At 43.9% G+C, this 16,364-nt stretch overlaps 1 protein-coding gene across 5 annotated transcripts in view; it reads left to right on the forward strand.

The window, feature by feature from the left end:
* The window catches only part of CA5B (carbonic anhydrase 5B), a 66,223-nt gene that overhangs the window by 11,018 nt on the left and 38,841 nt on the right, over nucleotides 1-16,364 (forward strand). The window contains exon 1 of one of the 5 annotated variants that reach the window (XM_089324808.1): nucleotides 10,482-10,904. The exons of 2 other annotated variants lie outside the window; for them this stretch is intronic. The gene's annotated coding sequence lies outside the window, so the exon portion shown is untranslated. Of the gene's footprint in view, nucleotides 1-10,481; nucleotides 10,905-11,065; nucleotides 11,282-16,364 lie in introns of those variants that run through there. 2 more of the 5 variants (XM_002719890.6, XM_051827629.3) reach the window with 2 other exon arrangements.

Consider the following 16,364-nt stretch of genomic DNA (forward strand, 5'->3'; position numbering starts at 1 on the left):
TGGAGTAGTGGAGTCCTTGCAACCCATATGGGAGACCTGATAGAGTGCCTGGCTTCCTGGCTTTGAGCTGGCCCAGCTCTGGCTGCTGCAGTCATTTGGGGAGTGAACCAGTGAATGAAAGATTTCTCTCTGTCTCTGTCTGTCTCTGTGTCTCTCTGCCTCTCAAATAAATTTTTAAAATAATAATAAAGTTTATCAAAATCATAAACTCAAGTGGGAATATTTAAGCTCCATTAACCTGTAGTAAAGCAAGAGATAGGGAAGACCAATGTCTCTGATATTTCCTTGTCACAGATTGGAATTTAGTAAACCTGTAGCACCTAAAACTGGTACAGTAAACCATGGAACATCTTGGATATGGCAGTACTCTATATTTTAATTGGATTTAAGAACTGTGTTTGGCTGTGACACACTAAAATAAATCAAATAAAGCCTTTAATTGCTGGAATCTCTTTAAAGATCAAAACCCTGCATTTTTAAAACTAGCATCTAAATTATTTAATATTATTCAGTAATTTTCTGGAAGTTGTAAGATTTTTAATCAAATATGATCCCTCAGGGTTTAATTGGGCTGAAATTAGTATGCCTACATAATATATAACTTCAAGAAATTTATAGTAATTAGCCCAATAATATCTGAATAACTAAGAAGTAACAGAATGATGCTACTCTGTTTAAGCCATAATCCACATATTAAGATACATATGTTGAGGCTGATGATGTGGCACAGTGGGTTAAGCAATACCAGCATCCCATATTAGAATGCTGGTTCAAGTCTCAGCAGCTCCATTTCCAATCCAGCTTCCTGCTGATATGCCTGAAGAACCATCTTCTGCTGTTTTCTCAGATGGATTATCAGGGAGTGGGATTGGAAACGGGAGCAGCCAGGACTTGAACAGGCCCCTTAATAAACTTCTTAAGATGGCTAATGAGAAAATATAATAATCAAACCTGTGATATTTATTTCCATTCAAATTTCAGTTAATGTCATTGTCACTATAACTGGCTAACTTTAACCTCCCTCATCTACATTAACTTTTTTAAAGATTTATTTTTATTTGAAAGTCAGAGTTACACAGAGAGAGAAGCAGAGGCAGAGAGACAGAGGTCTTCCATCCACTTGTTCACTCCCCAATTGGCCGCAAGTGCTGGGGCTGTTCTGATCCAAAGCCAGGAACTTCCTCCAGGTCTCCCATGTGGGTGCAAGGGCCTTAGGACTTGGGCCATCTTCTACTGCTTTCCCAGGCCATGACAGAGAGCTGGATAGGAAGTGGAGCAGCTGGGACTTGAACCGGCACCCATATGGGATGCCGACCTGCTATGCCACAGCGCCAGCCCCTCGTCTACGTTATTTAATTTGCCTAATCAAAAGTTCATTTTTGTTTTTGTGTAAGGCTTGTGGAAAAAGATCTAGCTTTGATTTTTAATATAAATTATATAATCAAATTTTATCCCCTTTAAAGATCCTTTCCTTAAGTAAACATTTAACTGTTCATATTGAGTAACAAGATGGAAAATTCTTTATAAAAAAAAAGAGTCTGCATGTTGGCAGCACCTTCCCTTTGGAACCAGTGGGTTGATTACCACAATTTCTATTTGGCGAAGAAGCCATTTTTCCCATCTTTATGTCCCCATTAGGGTCCCACCTACCCTCACTTTCTACAACATCCTCCATGTTATTACAGGGGGGCTGTTTGAAAACATCCTCATGGCTGGCACAGTGGCATAGTAGGCTAAGCCTCTACCTGTGGTGCCAAAATCCCATATGGGTGCCAGTTCATGTCCTAGCTGCTCCTCTTCTGGTCCAGCTCTCTGCTATGGCCTGGGAAAGCAGTAGAAGATGGCCCAAGTCTTTGAGCCCCTGCATCCATGTGGGAGACCCAAAAAAAGCTCCTGGCTCCTGGCTTTAGATCAGCTCAGCTCCAGCTGTTGTGGCCATTTGGGGAGTGAACCAGCAGATGGAAGACCTTTCTCTCAGTCTCTTCCTCTCTGTCTGTGACTCTACCTCTCAAATAAATGAATAAAATATTTTTTTAAAAGGGAAAACACCCTTAACTAAAATATATAGACACTTCCAGTGTCACTATGCATTCCATTCACCATCTTGCACTACTGCCCAATACTTGGTCTTTGCACTTGATAAGTGCTTTAAAGGTATTTATAATAACAATGTTAAATTACAGAATTTGATGGAAAATTGGAGTTTTTATAGCTTCAGATTACCACATGGTTCCAAAAGACCTGGCTGGAAAATAATATTTGATTATGGGATTAAAAAATTCTTAATAAAAGTAGAGGCCTTCTTCATCATTTTTATTTCAAATCACATTTTAGCAATAGTAACATTTGTTAAGTTAATCAAAGAATAGGTGATATGTAATCTAAGTATGAGCTTGGATTTGCTATTTATGAGCTTTCATAATAACTTCAAGAATGAGTGACATTTGGATACAGAACTGCTCATCTTGGGTCCATCCAAGTGAGCTGAGGATGCACCCTTCTTGCAAAATCTTGCTTATGTTACTTTATCTGTAATATGGGGTTAATGACAGTAACTATTGCTTAAGATTTTTTTTTCTTATAAAGGATTAATATCCAGAATCTATAAAGAGCTCAAGAAGTCAACAACAACAAAACAAAAAATCCAGTTAAGGAATGGGCAAAGGATATAAACAGGCATTTTTCAAAGAATGAAATTCAAATGGCCAACTGACACATGAAAAAATGCTCAGGATCACTAGCCATCAGGGAAATGCAAATCAAAACCACAATGAGGTTTCACCTCACCCCAGTTAGAATGGCTATCAGCCAAAAATCACAAAACAATAAATGCTAGCAAGGATGTGGGGAAAAAAGGTACCCTAATGCATTGTTGGTAGGAATGTAAACTAATACAATCATAATGGAAGACAATATGGAGATTCCTCAGAAATCTGAAGATAGATCTACCATGTGATCCAGCTATCCCACTCCTGGGAATTCATCCAAACGAAATAAGATCAGCATGTGGAAGTGTTATTTGTACTCTCATGCTTATTACAGCTCAATTCACAATAGCTAAGATATGGAATCCACCCAGATGTCCATCAACTGATGACTGGATAAATAAAGTGTGGTATATATACGCTATGTAATACAGCTCAGCCATAAAGAAGAATGAAATCCTGTCTTGCAACAAAATGGATACTACTGGAAACCATTATACTTAGTGAAATAAGCTAGTCCCAAAAAAGACAAATATCATATTTCTCTGATATGTAGCAGGTAATATAGAATATAAAAAATGTATGGGAATGAAATGGACATGTTCTGATATGATTGTTGTTTTTAGCTCTTGTTTATACTCCTGTGAAACTGTGGTCTTCCTACTTTTTACTTGTTGAATATTATGGTTATTGGTGAACTAAGCCTGTGATTGTAGAGTTGACTGAAAGTATGTCTTTGTAAAAATCAAATAAGAGGCCGGCGCCGCCTGCAACGCCGGCACCCCAGGTTCTAGTCCCGGTTGGGGCGCCAGATTCTGTCCTGGTTGCTCCTCTTCCAGTCCAGCTCTCTGCTGTGGCCCGGGAAGGCAGTGGAGGATGGCCCAAGTGCTTGGGCCCTGCACCCGCATGGGAGACCAGGAGGAAGCACCTGGCTCCTGGCTTCGGATCGGTGCAGCACGCCGGTCGTAGCGGCCATTTGGGGAGTGAACCAATGGAAGGAAGACCTTTCTCTCTGTCTCTCTCTTTCTGTCTAACTCAGCCTGTCAAAAAAAAATCAAATAAGAAACAAGAAAGGGAGGAAGGAGGGGGGTTGAAGTAGGGAGAGGAGGAGGGAGGGAAATATGGTTATCTTCTTAGAACTTTATCTATGAAATACATGAAATTTCTTCCCTTTATATTAGTAAAAAAGATTTTAAAGTTAATTAAAAATTTTTGATGAACATAATACCTGTACATTTTTATGGGGTACTGTGCAGTATTTGAACACATGTATTCAGCCTAAACTGATCAAATCAAACAATTTCCATTTCCATTTCCATTTCTGTATCTATTCTTTGTGTTTGGAGCCTACCAGGTTCTCCCCTCCAGTTCTTTTTCTAAAAATTTTATTTATTTATTTTATTCATTTGAAAGGCAGAGAAAGAAAGAGATAGAGGAGAGAGACAGAGACAGAGAGCTCCTATCAACTGGTTTGCTCCCCAAATACCTGCAAGGCAGGAACTAACTCCAGGTCTAAAGTAATTGGGCAGGGACCCAACTATTTAAGCCATCACCTGCTCCTCCCAGGATATACATTAATAGAAAGCTGGAATTGGAATGAGAGTCAGGACTTGAACAGGCACTCTGATATGGAATGTGGGCATCTCAACCAGACTCTTAACTACTGTGACAAGCACCTGCCCTTCTTCCAGTTCTTTATATGGTATATAATACATTGTTGTGAACTGTAGTCACCACATTGTGCTGTAGAACACTAGAACGTATTAGTTCTATCTAACTGTGTTTTGGCAGCAATCTCCCTCCATATTCTTTCTTTTTTTTTTTTTTTTTTTTTTTTTTTTTTTTTTTTTGACAGGCAGAGTGGACAGTGAGAGAGAGAGAGAGACAGAGAGAAAGGTCTTCCTTTGCCGTTGGTTCACCCTCCAATGGCCGCCGCTGCAGCCGGCGCACCGCGCTGATCCTGGCAGGAGCCAGGAGCCAGGTGCTTTTCCTGGTCTCCCATGGGGTGCAGGGCCCAAGCACCTGGGCCATCCTCCACTGCACTCCCTGGCCATAGCAGAGAGCTGGCCTGGAAGAGGGGCAACCGGGACAGAATCCGGCGCCCCAAGCGGGACTAGAACCCGGTGTGCCGGCGCCGCAAGGTGGAGGATTAGCCTATTGAGCCACGGCGCCGGCTTCCCTCCATATTCTTTCCCCCATCCTTTCCAACCTCTAATAATCACTATTCTGAGTTCAGATTGACTTTTTAAAACTTGCACATATGAGGGATAACATGTAATATTATTCCATGCTTTGCTTATGTCACTGAACATAATGACTTCCAGTTCCATCAATTTTGCTACAAATGTCAGGATTTCATTCTTTTTTATAGCTGAATAATACTCCACTGTGTGTGTGTGTGTGTGTGTGTGTTTGTATCTCACATTTTCTTTGTCATTCACCCATCCATTGACACCTAGGCTGGTTCCATATCTTGGCTATTGAGAAAAGTGCTGCAATGAACCTGGGAGTATGGGTATCTCTTTGATAGGCTGATTGCATTTCCTTTGGATAATACACATATAGTCAGAAGTGGGATAGTTAGATCATAGGGTAGATCTATTTTTAGGTTCCTCAGGAATCTCCATACTGTCCTCACTGATGGCTACCCTGATTTACATTCCCACCAACAATGTGTAATGGTTTCCTTTTCTGCACATCACTGCCAGAATTTGTTATTTTTTATATTTTTGAAAGTCACCATTCTAACTGGAGTGAGATGACATGTCATTGTGGCTTTGATATATCTCATAAGATTTTGTGACTGTCGAATGAGGTCTGTATGCTATGTACTCATATAGTTCCAGGCACACAGTAGGCATTCAATAAGCGCTAACTGCAATAATCTTACTAATAAATTGCATAACATATTCAAAGTTTAAAAAGGAAATGGAGGAAGTATTCAAAGGCAGACAAGTGAAAGTGAAATTTCCAGTTGGTATGGAATTGATCAAGGCAGAGCAATCCGGGCTAAAGATATGTGTAATGTAACCTGCACAGGGCAGAGTAACCCCCAAATAGCAGAGTCCTATTAACTCCACCTCAGGTAACATGTTCCTGCCAGAACCCAAAGGGACAGATTCTGGCCTTCTTTTCTCAAGTGATTCTCTTGGAACTGAAATATAGATTAGTCTTGGGCTGCATCCTCTCATCTTTCCAGCTGGTTCAATTTTGATGTGTTTGGTAGAGACAGGAAGCTATTCATAATGCAATACCTACTTTGATACATGGGATGGGAACAGGAGCAGAGCAGAGATACAAAGTACAGTCAACACAGAGAGGCCTCTCCTTATGTAAATGGTCACAATGAAGCTTGCCTTTTTCATCATATTTTTTAAAGATTCATTTATTTATTTGAAAGAGTTACACAGAGAGAGAAGGAGAGGCAGAGAGAGAGAGAGAGGTCTTCCATCCACTGGTTCACTCCCCAGATGGCCACAACAGCCCGAACTGCGCCAATCCAAAACCAGGAGCCAGGAGCTTCTTCTGGGTCTCCCACATGGATGCAAGGGCCCCAAACACTTAGACCATCTTCTACTGCTTTCCTAGGCCATAGCAGAGAGCTGGATGGGAAGTGGAGCATCCAGGTCTTGAACCGGTGCCCATATGGGATGCCAGCACCGCAGGTGGCAGCTTTACTCACTATGTCACAGCCCCGGCCCCCATGGTATTCTTAAGAGTCTACCGGTTGAGGCCGGTGCTGTGGTGCAGCAAGTTAAAGTCCCAGTCTACAGCGCCAGCATCCCATATGCATGCCGGTTCAAATCCCGCTGCTCCGCTTCCGATCTGCTATGGCCTGAGAAAGCAGAAGATGACCCAAGTCCTTGGGCTCCTGCACCCATGTCGGAGACCCGGAAGAAGCTCCTGGCTCCTGGCTTCAGATTGGTCCAGCTCCGGCCATTGAAGTCATCTGGGGAGTGAACCAGTGTATGGAAGACCTTTCTCTCTGTCTCCATGTCTGCCTCTTTGTAACTCTCCCTTTCAAATAAATAAATAAATCTTTTAGAACAAAAGACTCTACTAGTTTAGGTTTCACTCCAAGGCCAATAGACAGACATTACACCTTATTAGGTATCTGATGTGATTCTGATACTAACTCAGGTCTTTACACAATTTAACTGAACTTGATCTTAAATGCTCATTGAGCACAGTTTCAGTCAGGGGGTGGGTGTCCTTCAGAAGTATAATGTGTGAAACTCACAAATCAGAACAATAGTATTTTTGATTTAAAAAATCTATGAAGTGTCAAAGGAACACAGAAAATGTAATGGCTCTGTTGGTTAATGGAGGAGGTGATGTTCAGGTTTGCCTGTAGGAGCAGGCCAGTGCCTGGGTGTGGGAGAGACGATGCTAAGATGCTGGTTGTCACAAGCCAGGAAGGAGAGAGAGATGCCTCTATGGAGAAGGGAGAGTAGGCTGGGAAAAGCTAAAGGGGGAAAATCTGCTGGGCTTCCCCACCGAGGAATATGGATGGAGAGGAGAAGAGAGCCATCAAAAACTGGGAAAGGTAGCCATGGGAAGCAGTCCTGCTAGGCTCACAAGGCACAGGCCTAGAGGAAGGGGCCTGGAGACAGGTGAGGTGAGAGACCACAGCCAGCGAGGTGGAAAGAGGCAGCTGCAACCATCAACTCCTCCTGGTCCTGGTGCTGGTGGCCCTGCAGCCCAGCTCGCTCTCTCTCTCTCTCTCTCTCTCTCTCTCTCTCTCTTTCTCTCTCAAATATATATATATATGTGTGTGTGTGTGTGTGTGTGTATGTATTCCTAAAAAAGAAGAAAAAGAAAACCTTGTCATGAAGAAGAAAAAAAAAAAAGTCATCCTACCTGGATCAAATTCCTGGCTCTCTGTTGGCTGGTGCCACGGCTCACTTGGCTAATCCTCCGCCTGCAGCGCCGGCACCCCAGGTTCTAGTCTCGGTTGGGGCGTCGGATTCTGTCCCAGTTGCTCCTCTTCTAGTCCAGCTCTCTGCTGTGGCCCAAGAAGGCAGTGGAGGATGGCCCAAGTGCTTGGGCCCTGTACCCGCATGGGAGACCAGGAGGAAGCACCTGGCTCCTGGCTTCAGATGGGCACAGTGCTGGCCGTAGTGAACCAATGGATGGAAGACCTCTCTCTCTCTCTCTCTCTCTCTCTCTCTCTCTCTCTTTCTCTCTCTCACTGTCTAACTCTGCCTGGCAAAAAAAAAAAAAAAAAAAATTTCTGGCTCCCTGTTTTGACCTGATCCAACCCTTGCCATTGCAAGCATTTGGAGAGTGAACCAGCAGGTGTAAGCTCTCTGTGTGTCTCTGTCTCTCTAATAAATTTTCAAGTTATCCTAAGTAAACACTGTGTTTAATGACATCAGACTTATGTTCTAGTTTGAACTTCTTATCTCAATTTGGGCCAGTAACTAGAAGCTCATGGACTGGCACTGGTGAAGAACTGACTTCTATCACTTATAGTATAGTTCCTGATATACAAATGAGTAAGCACTGAAGAATAAAGCAATCAATAAATCAATAAATCTTTTTGAAAAGATTTATTTATTTATTTATGAGGCAGAGTTATAGAGAGAGGGAGACACAGAAAGAGAAGTCTTCCATCCCCTGGTTCACTCCCCAAATGACCTCAATGGCCAGAGCTGGGCTGATCTGAAGCCAGGAGCCAGAAGCTTCTTCCTGGTCTCCCACACAGGTGAAGGGGCCCAGGCACTTGGGTCATCTTCCACTGCTTTTCCAGGCCATTGCAGGGAGCTGGATCAGAAGAGGAGCAGCTGGGACTAGAACCAGTGCCCAGATGGGATGCTGGTGCTGCAGGTGGAGGCTTAACCTACTAAGCCACAGCGCTGGCCCCGGTCAACACATCTTGAACAACATCATGCATTGAATAATATTTATGGAGTATGTACTGATGTGCCAGATACTGTGCTAAGTGCTAGAAATAGAAAGTTGGACAAACTGATCAAAGTGTCTCCTCTTGGGAAATTTACCTTCTAGCAAACATCTAATCAGCAAAGAATCTATACTAAAAGATAAATAATTTCAAACTGTGAGAAACACTCTAAAGAAAATTAAGCCGGTCATGGAGATGGAGCTGCTACTGACAGTTTTTTTTTTTTTAAGTAATAGAGGTTTGATGAGAAAAACTCAGCCATGCAAAGATGTGGGCAACTAGGGATCGAAACAATGGGAATGGTAAAGGAAGATCCCTGAGACAGGACTGAAAAAGGGAAAACCAGTATGGGTGGCAAAGAGTGAGAAAGAGATCTTGAACCCTCCACTCTGTGGTATTTTTCAAAAGCACTCCAGTTGGCACTGTTCATTTGCAGTGACTGCATGAAAGTCCTGCACTCGAAACTTCTATTCTTCAAGGCAGTGGGATGAGAGGTGTTTCTCCACGCAGATACTTAACCATCCTGCACGCACCATATTGTTAGTCAGTACACAGCACTTCATTCAGGCAGCTACTACAAATAGTTTCTAGTTAATATGTGAGTTGAATCTTATTTGTCACAGAGAAAGAGGATCCAAATATTACCCTGTCCTTAGCAAGACCATTGTAGGACAGTGTAATCAAGTGAACAGAAAAGTTTTGATGGCTTATTGATTTGATGCACCATGCCTTATGACAGTGCAAACATTGTTTCCATTGAGGGGATCTGGGCATAACTCCTTATGATGCCTAGTTCCCACTTAGCTCACTACATGGTCTCTATGAGGAAAATGGATTTCTCTCAGGACTAAAATTCAAGAAAATTGTGCATCTATTAAAAACAAATACTTGGTTTATTTTTATCTTATGAACACTGGAAATCCTAAAATGATAGCTATTTCCTCCTTTCTGTGGCTATTCAATACTTTAGGGTCAAATTTCTGGCCTGCCTTTGACAACTGTTCTGGATCCAATAGAATACATACTTGAATATTCCTATCATTGACTGCATTATTCTCCTTTCATGAAATTCCCCTTTCCCTAGTTCCTTCAACTGTTTCTTTTATCTAGTAATGTCTATATTTTCATAACGTGGCTCAAATTATATGTTAAAGAAGATCAGGTAGAACTACTTTATAAAACCGAGCTCTAATCTGAACTAATTTCTGAGAGTTCATTGTTCAGGCTAAAAATGACTAACAGTTGAAACATTTTACAAATGTGTTCTGTTAAGCTTACTCATTTCTCTGGGTTTTCTCTGTGCAACATATTGGAATAATCTCAGCTTCTTCAAACCAGAAGTGAGATGGAGGGTAGAAAGAGAAGAAAAAAGAGCTAATGTATGATCATAAAATCATTACTGTGGGCATATGAAGGAATATAAGTAGCAAATCTTACTGCGACAAAGGGGAAATTATATATTTCTGTATACATGGAAAGGGTAGATATTCAGTGAACATTTACTGAGAATTTACTTCATAGAGACATGTACTATTAAAATGCCTTCTTTTGTGTGCTATCGCAAAATATTCCTAGCGATGGGATCAAGAAGATCTGTGATTACCAAGTCCTGTTTTTACCACATTGTCCCTATACTTCTCAGTTCTTGTGGCACCCAATCCCAACTTTAGACTGTAAGCTCTTTGAGGCTTGTCTTTTTACTCGGAGTATGTACTGACAGATGTAGTTGGATTTAAATACAGAGGAAGGAACTGGTTATGATCTCTTTGCTGTTTTTCTTGTAAGTTTTCTTGTGGTAAGAGTTGTAAGTGGGGGAGGCAGAAAAGCAAGGCGATCTCAAAGCGCAGGGCTGAGACCAGAATTTCTGTCTCAGTCGGGGGCCGTCTGCACAGGCCCTGGGACTCCGGAAGGGTCATTGTGAGGAGACTTTGGGAAGTGGAGGAATCCTGCTGACTCCACGCATCTGCCTAGCGTTGAAGGTCGATGGAGAGGCCGGATTGAACACGGTGTCACGGTTGTGGCCTAGAGAATAGGAAAAGTGGCTAGAAGGTACACAAATTCAGTTTGAGTCCAGAGGATGTGAAAACGGCCTCAAAGAAACTCAGAAGTAAATTGGACACCAAAGCTAGCTGGGAAGGCCACATCCGGCGTTTTTTTCCCCGGCTTAAGTCGTCTGTTCCAGGAACACCAAGTCATGATATTTGCCGATGGGAGACACCTGAGGGAAGTCACTTTGAGACTCTTTGGCCCGCAGCCTGATTTCACCCTGCAAACACGGCCAGCGGCGAAAGGGAGTATGTAGGCGGGTCGGTCCCGCGGAGGGCGGGGAAGGGGTGGGGCCAGGGAAGCGCTTACAGGCGTGGTCCCGTGTGGCCAGCCGAACGCGGGTGGGACTCAGACCTTGGCTAGGACAGAGAAGGGGGTGTGGTCAGATGAAGGGTGTGGCCAGAGCGGAGGGCGGAGACCACCGCGATCTGGTGGGGCGTGACCAAGGCAGTTCGTGGGAAAGTACCGGAGCACTGATCTGTCGGGAGGAGGCGTGGCCTCCAGGGAAAGGGCGTGGCCCTGTCTGTAGGCCGTGAGGGGGCGTGGCTTTGGTGGCCCGGCTATTGAGCAGCGGGTCCTGAGAGGCGAGGGAGCCGCGAGTTTCGTATTCTGGAGAAACGCTCAGGTAAGAACCTGCGGCCTAGAGAAGAGAGGGCGGCCGCGGCGGCGGGCCAAATCAGAGCCCTGACCCTCTGTTCCGCCGCGCTAGGTCCTGGAGTTGAGACAGCTGTTGGTCCTCTATGGTTTGGGTTCCTACGGGACGTCCCGAAGGACCGGTAGGTCCTAACGGGGCATTGCCCCGCCACAGCACTGTTTCTCCATTGTGGGGAATCACCAGTTGGTCGCACCTCCTTTAGGGTTCTTTTCACTAGATGAGATAACAGCTGGCCCAGAAAATTTGTGGTGGCCGGCAGGGCAGTTCCTTGGAAGGGATCTTGAGTGTCGGTAACTCCAGAAAGTCCAGCATACTGTGCAATAGCTGGAAACGGGGTAAGGACTCGAGTCGGAGGTTGTAGTTCCAGAAACCAAAGCACAGTCGGCTGGGACTCACTCCCACCTGCATTGTATTTCTTGCTTATGCCCGCCCCTATTCCATGCCAGGTCTGTGGGCAGATACTCAGCCACCCCAGACCAGGGGAGAAGTTTCACAGCGATGCCATTTGGAAACTTCTGAGCCCTCTGCACTCTGCACTGCCTTCTGGCCTTTCTGTTTTGTGCCCCGCCCTAGGGCTGGAGGACAGGAACCTCCGAAACCCACACACTTTTGGTGGCTGGCATTCTTTGTGGCGTTCAAGTGTTCCTGCCCAGGGCTGCTGGCGACTCGTTAATGAGTGTCATTCCTCTCCTCCCATATATTTTCGTTGGGAAACTTTGATGAATATATGGAGTTAATGTGCACATCTTCGTTTGGCTTGAACTTGTTCTCAGCCTCTGAAAACCAAATTGTTTTCTGCTTCTCCTTCTTCCTTTACAAATTATCTGGCCATGTCCACTCTGCTGTTTAAAAGCTTGCCTGGAATATGGAGAAGAGTTACCTTATTTCTCTGGTGAGAAAAACTGTCTCAGACCCACCCCCTCAGCTGGTCCCTGGACATCCCTTAGAGTGGCCACTGTTCTTGGATCTGTTGGAAATGGAAAACTTTTCAACTTTCTACAACTTTATTCCTTTACTAAGATATTTTTAAAGTGATACCTTGGCCAAAATTCGCTGAAAAACCAGAAGCAGCAAGGGCACTGTTCTCTGTGCCTGTACACACCTGCTCTGGTCTTCCTGGAGCCAGGCAAAAGGCTGCCACTGTTCAAAGTTGGAATGCAATAAAGCTTGAGTGAATTGTGAATAAATGAGTGAACATAAATATTTTTGAAATCTAGTGGGGGCCGGTGCTGTGGCTCAGTGTGTTAACGCCCTGGCCTGAAGCACTGGCATTCCATATGGGCACTGGTTCGAGACCTGGCTGCTCCACTTCCCATCCAGCTTTCTGCTATGGCCTGGGAAAGCAGAAGATGGCCCAAGTCCTTAGGCCCCTGGGCCTGTGTGGGAGACCTGGAAGAAGCTCCTGGCTCTTGGCTTCAGATCACTGGATGGAGGACCTCTCTCTCTCTCTCTCTTTCTCTCTGCCTCTCCCTCTCTCTGTGTAACTCTGCCTTTCAGATAAATGAATAAATCCTAAAAAAAAAAAAAAAAAAGAAATGTAATGGAAAGGAGAAAATGCATTTCATCACATTGGCAACACTGTAAAATTTGTTGCACCACACAAAGCAATTATTAGACATGTGTTTTGAAACATTTGGCTACTTCAGATGGGGATCATGCTCCCAGGGAAGAAGTGGGGTAGAGGAGGAAGCTAAACTTTTTCATCCAAGATATAGCAATATAATGTCTAATTTAGATTTTGAGGAATCGCGAAAAGCTTGCTTCCTTTTGAATCGGAAGGTGGGAGAAGGAAGCATCAATCTCCTGACAATAAAGGAATTTTTTTCAATACAATTGTAACCTTTGGTCAGAGTACTTTTTTGCTGTTTTGTATTAATATAAATGGCTTGATCAGGCAGCAATCGAACTACTCATCATTTAAAGAATACATAATTTGTGAATGATTCTTTTTTAATTTACTTTTGCTTCAAGGGTAGAGGGGGGAGCGGGGGAGAGAGAGAGAGAGTGAGCAAGAGCGAGTGTGCGGGACTGTGCCAGACTAACTCCAAGACCCAGGAACTCCATCCAGGTCTCCTACATGAGTGTCAGGAACCCAGCTATTTGAACCATCATCTGTGGCTTCCCAGAGCGTGCATTAACAGGAAGCTGGAATAGAACGTGGAGGTGGGACTTGATCCCATGCACTCCGATATGGGATGCAGGCATTCCGAGGGGCTGCTTAATGTGCTGTGTCACAATGCTTGCCCCTTAGGAATGATTCCTTAAGGGCTTCCAGAATCTTTTCCGATGCATTTCCAAGTCTGTGACACAGCAGACAAGGGAAAAGTTAGTAAAATCCAAGGATGCACATGAATAATTAGTGATTCAAAAAGAATATAGAACAGCAAGTTTATCTCCCCATTGAGCCATGATACATCTTTATGGGAAAACAAGTACATACAGATTTTTTTTCATGAAATGCAGTAATGTATAGTAGTAATTCATCATTACATACTATGTTTGACAGTTAAATGTTATTTGTGTTTTCATAAGCTTGGGTATTACGAGTTGAGTGAGTCAAGTAAGTTTAAATAGCCAGCTCTCAATAAATCATTGCTTTTAATTAACAGATGGAGCTGGCCTTAGGCCTGAACACAAAACATGTCCTGTGTGGGGCTGGCATTTGGCACAATGGTTAAGATGCCACTTGGGAAGCTTGTGTTCCATATCAGAGTGCCCGGGTGCAAGTTCTGGTGCCACTTCAGATCCAGCTTCCTGCTAATGTGCACCCTAGGAGGCGGCAGGTCGTGGCTCAAGTACTTGAGTCCCTGCCACCCATGTGGGAGACCCCATGGATTTCAAGGCTTCTGGCTTCATCCTGGACCAGCCCTCACTGTTGCAGGCATTTAGGGAGCGAACCAGCAGATAGAAGATCTCTCTCTCTCCTTTTCAAATAAAATGAAAATAATAAAAATGCAGCTGCAAAACTCATTTTTTAAAAATGCCAAAAAGCCTGGAGTGTTGTTACGGGTGTTGTAGCCTATCATTAGCTAATTTGAGTTCCAATTTATTTGTTTCTTCCTAGATTGCCTTTCACTGTTCCTTCTCAGTCTGTTTCTATCCTTAATACCTCTTTTTGTCAGTCTCCCTCAACACACCTATCACGCCTAGGGGGAGGAGATTTTCCTTCTGTCTCTAACTTTGTGACTGAGTGCTGCATTGTCAACTCTCACTTGAGCCTCTCTTCTCAGCTGCCCCATTAGCACCTCCAATCCAATGTGATCAGTGGGAAGACTGCTGTCTCTCCCTTCCCTGTTTCTCGTGCCAGACTATGTTTTCACCGTTCACAGATTCATCCTCATTCTACTGCCAGCATCACTCCGGCCATAAAATCACGAGGCCTCCTACTTCACTCCAGTTTCTTTTTTGTTTTATTTTTTAAATCAAAATAACTATCTCTTGAACATAAAGTACTTTGTCTATCTCTACTGTCACTACCTCAGGGAGTGCTTTGTTTTCTGTCAGTTTGAGTTACTGAAATTTCATTTCAAACTCTGCATGCCTGGTAGTCTCACCCACAACCTGTTCTACGCACTGTCTTCCTTATCTCAGTTCATGGCAACACTATCCTTCTAGTTGCTTAGGCCAAGAATCTTCACTGCTCTTTTAACTCCTTTCTTTCACATTTTACAGGCTGTATCCAAAGGATATAGCCAAAGCCCAACTACTTCTATCTCTACTGTGGCATCCCTAGTATAGGTCTTTGCAATGTCTTAAATGGTCTTCCTGTATCTTTCTCATCCCTTTCCTCCACTTTCCCAAGACGATTTTTAATGAGACCACACAGAATAATCTTTTAAAAATGCAAATGAGATTATTACTCCTTTGTCAAAAATTTCTATTGTATCCCCGCTTCAGTTACAGCAGTGTTACTTAACCTGTGGCAACCAGAAGACATCTGGCAATATCTGGAGATATTCTTTTGTTGTCACCACACTGGTATAGAGTACTACTGGCATCTAGTGGATATTAGCCAACATAGGTGTTGCCAATGCTCAGGACAGCCTCCCACAACCAAGAATCATGTGATCAAAAGTGTCTACAGTGCCCAGGCCGAGAAACTCTAACTTAGAACTCTTACAATGCCTGGAAGTCTGTTTGATCTAGCATCCATTACCTCTGAACCTCATTTCCCCTACCTTCCTCCTGGTTTACTCCACTCCTGCTATATTGGGCTCTTTCCTGTCTGTCGAATGTGCTAGACATGCTCCTACTTTACAGTCTCTGCTGGGTGGTCCCCCTGCCTAGAATATCTTTCCACTAGATAGCCAGATAACTAATTCCCTACTTCCTTCAATCCTTTTGTTAGTGGAGATGAGGGGGATAGGTTCCTGTCTTCGTGCAAGAAATAATTCAGACATGAGACAGAAAGTAGTGGTAAGCAAGGTAGCAAGGTTTAATGGAGTAGCGCATCCATCAGAACGGATGCACACCTCACCAGACAGAATCAGAAAGTGAGTGCCCAGTCATTCAGACTGGGGAGAGCCAGGTTAGATGGTTAAATGGAGAGAATACACCTGAAAGGCCAGGCAGGCAGCTTAGGAAAAAGCTGAGAGCTGAGAACACAGTCTGTATTCACACTGGGGCTTTTAGAGGAATGGGGCCCAGTTCTTCCCAATGTTTCTCCTTTCTGTCCTCCTTCTCCAGGACAGAGGGTTTGCTGACTGTGGATTAGGTAAAACTCCTCCCAAGGTTTTAGTACTCACTTGCCGGGCAGAGGAGACTGCCCTAGGGTGCCTTCCTTGGAGGAAGGCTGTGGTTTTATTCCCCAGTGTTACCAGGCCAGGTAACCAAGTTGGTGCTGAGCAGAGGATTCTCCTGGGAAGCTTTCCTTGGGGTGAAGGCTGAGACCACCGGTAAAGTTGTCAGGGTATGGGCAGGACTCTGTATCTAAAATACTGTGGGGTTGGAGTTGTGGTGTAATGGGTTAAGCTGCTGCCTGCAATGCCCAGCATCCCATATAGGCTCTGGTTCAAGACCAGGCTGCTCCACTTCTGATCCAGCTCCCTGCAAA

Source organism: Oryctolagus cuniculus, chromosome X (assembly GCF_051225735.1).
Source record: "Oryctolagus cuniculus isolate XC-2025 breed Fujian yellow rabbit chromosome X, ASM5122573v1, whole genome shotgun sequence".
NCBI classification, from domain to species: Eukaryota; Metazoa; Chordata; class Mammalia; order Lagomorpha; family Leporidae; genus Oryctolagus; species Oryctolagus cuniculus.